General features: G+C 42.8%; 1 protein-coding gene across 2 annotated transcripts in view; it reads right to left on the bottom strand.

The window, feature by feature from the left end:
* Positions 1-5,342, bottom strand: part of PDPK1 (3-phosphoinositide dependent protein kinase 1) — a 98,571-nt gene that overhangs the window by 92,130 nt on the left and 1,099 nt on the right. The gene's annotated exons all lie outside the window — the stretch shown is intronic.

The following is a 5,342-nucleotide window of genomic DNA, read 5'->3' as shown; positions in this document are numbered from 1 at the left end:
CCCCCCCCCCCCCCCAAACCACAAACAAACACACAACACTAAGCACTAAATTTTTTCAGGATCAGTTTTAAAATTAATTTTAATAATACAAATAAAACATTTAAATTAAATTAAATGGGTAAATTCTTAGAAAATCCACTGTATATTGAAAAAATAATGGGTATACTGTCTTTTCTTGCATACAAGATGCACCTTAAAAACAGCTGCTGGAAACTGGGGTGCATATTATAAGCAAGGAGATATGGTAACAGCAGTTTCTTCTGCTCAAGCAAAAGTGAAAGTAATTCGGCGCAGAATCCACAGGGAACAGATCAATGAGTAAACTCTATTCCTACCTGCTGCTACTCAGTTACTTACTTATTACAAGGAAATATGTTTTTTCCCTTCATTCTGCCTTATTCCAGAGCATGTTGTACGTGAGAAAATGTGGACAAGCTTGGGAGAACATGATGCATTCTTATACAACTCTCGTCTTAAGAGCAAAAAGCTTACTTGACTTCAGCTACAGCACCATAACAAGCATTTCCATAATAATCACATTCACCACTGACTGTCAGCTTTGTTGACTTTTTCGGTATTTACTGTCAAATAAAGCAAAAATCACTCTTTCCTACCAGTTGCACTGCTGCTGACTTTGGAAACACTTGTTAAATCGTTAAAAAAATAATAATCTCAGATGGAGAAAATTAAAGGTGTTTTACCAGTAATATTGGTTTTTTGTTCATGCTGTAATCATGTAGGATACAGTACTCACATTAAAAAACTCTCACACTTTAGCCAGTACAAATGCACATTTCTAAACTGGACTACTGCACAGACAGATGTGCTATTCCTTGCTGTGAATGTCCAGGATTCCAACTCCAAATTCAGGTAAGGTTTAAAGCCAAGGAACAGATTTGTGAGACTCTGTATAGCAGGTACTTACCTTCTAACCTACTAAGCAAAGGTTCCCAGGACCTTCAGGACACATCTATACCACCTCCAGCTATGCTAGGAAACACTGCCATGAAAACATGGTCCCCAACACTTGGTCCCACCCCCATCCTCACCTAATGCCAAGAACAGTAGCTGTCATTACAGTTTAACTACTGCTGGGTGCAACAACAAGCAAGATCAAGACAGCAGTGCTGATCATGGGTCAAACAACAGCTACGTCACAGTTTTTCAGCATTGGGGCTGGCAAAGCAGGAGCCAAGCAAGTGGATTGTTTACAAAGCAGTGCTTCCTAGAGCATGGTCAGAGGTAATACAAATGTGCCAAGTCCAGAATCCATATTCAAGTTGCCTGGGTGCAAGCTTTTGTATTTTAAACGTGCACACACAATTGATCTGATGGAGGAGGGGACTGGCATCGCAAATCACCTGTATTCAGTCTCTGGCTGAATCTGTTTTAGTTCTCTTGTGGGTTCCACTGGATCAGTTTGTTTCTAGATTCTCCATATCTTCTATAATCTATGGTAGCTGTACTATAGTTTTGTCAACTGCATTCTTGCAGGAACAACCACTAAGAAACTTCCTATCAAACTTAATGCAGTATTCTAAAAATAATGTGATAACTTAATCCTTGCTAGTTCCCACCATAAAGAATTTATTATTTAGCCAAGTAACATTTATTATGTCTTTTAACCAGTCAGCAAGTCTCAACTTTGCTTTGGCATTTAATCATACACCAAAGCCATTTGATGCTTACTGTACTCTTGGCAGGGATCCACTAAGGCTGATACAGGCCTCCTGATCAAGCACTTCTCTATATTACATGCTGAAAATTTGCATTCAGTCCACTTGTATACAAACAACTGGATCTCAATTTCAGGCAAGTTCTCTTACCTAAGAGGTATCTAAAAAGAAATTACAACAATAAAATTGTGGTTGCCCCTTTTGCTGGATTGACATTAGCGATTCATAACCAGGATGTCTTGACATCCTTTCAGGGGTGACACTGGGTGCCACATAATGTTAGCACTGTTAGGAGTACAAATATGATTCATAAAATAAACCTAGAGATTTCAAATAGAATGTTTTAGACACCATGGATTCTTGACTGGTTGTGGTCTTCCCAAGTTCTTTGCAAAAGAACAAATAGTTCTATTATTTTTCTGTAGACAAAAATTAGGTGAAAACTAAGCTGGCATTTTCTGAGGGGTGCCACTATTGTAAGCACTGTTTATATACAAAGTGACTAAAAGTTTGCCCCCTCTGAAAATGCTTTTTTCCCCCCCTTTCTAAATATCAAAGGTATGAATTCCCTGATGTTGTTCAAACGTATGCAGAGGATTTAGAAGTGGACAAGAAACTGTTAAAGCAGTAAAAGCTTTTTACTAGCCTATCTAAAATAAAGAAATAAACAAACAACTTCTCATTTGTTCAGTTCTCACTTGAAAGGTTCCTCTGATGTCATAAACTAGCTATACAATCTTCCACAAAGCTTCCTGGAAAGACAGCAGAAAAGATCCAAGTGAAAAATAGTGGACTTAAGATTTTAGACCTTATAAATCAGTCCTATTTTTGTACCGTTGCAAGACACCTTTAAGACTTTCTCCTAGTCCAACAGAACATCTGTACTTCTAGTTTCAGGCCCTTCTAATTACTTTGAATAATTTAGCACTCCATTTATTAAAACCTCCTTAAGTACTTAGATAGCTAACATCTCTTTCCCAAGCTGTACACAGCTATCTATTTCCTTCAATCTCTCTTTGTAAGGCATGATCTTCTATTCCTGTTGACCTCCTTTGGATGGTTTATTAATGTCTCCTACATAGCTAGCTTACAGGTCTTGGGGAGGAGGGCAGAAGGAGAAAGACGAAAGTAATCCAGTTGTAGAGAGTCACAAGAGCTGTGTGAAAGTATTATTACCTCTCAGCGTTAGACGTGATGTACCCATCTGCCCAAGAATAGTATTTGGTTAAAAAAATAAAACAAAATAATAATCCACCTCCACGTAGCAGGTACATTGTTTAGTCGAAAGGTACTCTCTCACCCGGCTGTTCTCTGCTTTACTGCCTTTTAAACAGGAATAAAAAGTATAGCATTTGTACATATTATTCTTTACTTATTCACATAGTTGTCTATATTATTCATCTTATCGCAATAACTCTCCAGGACTCCATTTCACTATGTTTTTCAAACAGAACCTGGGTGGAGGTCATTTCTCTAAATCTTTTACAATTAGAAGTTAATAAAGCCTGCTGGGTCAGTGATATACAGAGCTGTCTACTGAGGAAGACAGCACTGGGGACCCAAAATAGACACTGTAGACTTGAAGAATAACATCTGCCCAGAAGTTTTATACCTGCAACAGCTTTCAGTGAAACTTAACCATCACATTGAAACTTAGAAGTCTGGCAGTATAGCTCCTTGTATAAATGTAGCTTACTCTGGCAAAAAATGCTTCCCACCCCCCCACCCCCAATACAGATTATACCAGGCCCCCAAACAAAATCAGCTATCCCAGCAAAAGCTGGTCGAACTACTCAAAAAAGCTGTTGTGTAGCTAAAGAACTGTTGCAAAAGATGACACAGCCCTAAGCAAAACTGCTATACCAGCAAAACTGTCTGTAAAACACACACCGTTTATTTTTAGTTTGTTTACTTTAACTGGGAAGGGGCAATTATTGATAATACTGAGCTCTAATGCATTGATAATGAAGGCATTAATAATTTCTCCAACATACAAATGTATTATCTTCTACAAAGGAAGTATTTGGCCTGTTTTCCTCACATATTTGGGTTCCTCTTGCTAAACAACCACATCTCCCACAAATGCTACAATTCTGTCACACAGAAGCTTTGATAACATCTTGCATATGGGGCCAATTTGAACTTTTTAAATTAAATAAAGTGACTTCCCTTATTTGACATAACCGGAATTACACCAGGATTACCCGGCAAAAATGCCCAGATCCATCAGTTATACCTGCGTTCTGACACTGGAAGTCTGGTTGCCTAAACAGAGGGAACAGAGAAAGAGAAAGAAATAATAAACTTTCCTTTGGCAGAAAACATCAAGTGTGCCCCTCAGCTGAAAGCATCCAAAGAGGAGCCACGCTAACAGACCACCTGTGGTTGTGCTGAGGAAGCAGCAGGACACTGGAAAAAAACAACACCGAGTCTCTCTCCTGCCTCTCCCCATCCTTCCCAGTTCATAGCAATTAGCATCACAGGATAGTAGGGCTGGAAGGGACCTCACAAGGTCATCTAGTCCAACCCCCTGTTCAAGGGGGTGATAAACCACCCCAGCCAACATCTGTCCAACCCACTATTTACAACTTCCAACGATAGAAACGCCACAACTTCTCTAGGCAACTTGTTCCAGTGCTCGACTGCCTTCATTGTCAGAAAGTTCCTCCCCATCTTCAACCTACATTTCCTCTGCTGCAGCTTGAGGCCATTGCTACCAGTCCTGTCCCCTACAGTCACAGAGAAGCGCCCACCACCACCCACACTATAAATTTCCTTTCGGGGATTTGAAGACCGATCAACAGCCCCCCTCCCCCTCCTTCAGACTAAATAACCCTAGCTCTTTCAGCCCTTCCTCATGAGTCATGCTCCCCAGGTCTCTAATCATCTTTGTTCTGAGCTGGACTCTTTCCAGCGGGTGCACATCCTTCTTGACGTGTGGGGCTCGAAACTGGACAACAACCCAGGTGAGGCCTCACCAGTGCTGAACAGGACAGAAGACTCATTTCCCTCGATGTGGAAATGACACTGCTGGGAACACAACCCAGAACATGCTGGGTCTTTTGCAACAAGAGCAGACTGCGGGCTCGCATTCAGCTCAGGCTGTACTGGACAGGTGCTTAACTTCTTGGCCCCATGGGCCCAATGAGTGACACGGGGCTGCCCATGCCTGACCAGGATCAGGATCTGCACCCCCCCGGTTCCCTCTGCCAGGATCACCCCACACCGCCCTGCGTGCCAGTGGTCCCCCGGCACCCCTCCGCAGTCCTGTCGCCTGGCCACGCACTGCCCAAGCCGTACTGGTACCTGTCGTTATTCTGTCCCGAGCGCAGGACTCTGCGCTTGTTCTTGCCGAATTACACCCAATTAATTTTGCAGTTCTCTCCAGGTCGCTCCGGATCCCAGGCCCAGCGGCTCTCGGGAGCACCCACAACTCCACTCAGCTTGGCGTCACCCAGAAGTCTGCCAAGCGTGCACCGAACCCCATCGCCCAAATCACTAACGAAGGCATCAAACACTAGTGACAGCAAGACAGACCCCTGGGAAGCCCCACGTGACACGTCCTCCCAACGAGACGCGACGCGACGCTGAGGCATTAGCGACAGCTCGCCGAGCACAACGATCCACCAACAACCGCGCCCCGCTGGCTCTCGGGGCCCGACCCCC

Source organism: Alligator sinensis, unplaced genomic scaffold (genome assembly GCF_000455745.1).
Source record: "Alligator sinensis unplaced genomic scaffold, ASM45574v1 scaffold1269_1, whole genome shotgun sequence".
In the NCBI taxonomy this organism is placed as follows: Eukaryota; Metazoa; Chordata; order Crocodylia; family Alligatoridae; genus Alligator; species Alligator sinensis.
This window is presented reverse-complemented; position numbering and strand designations above follow the sequence as displayed.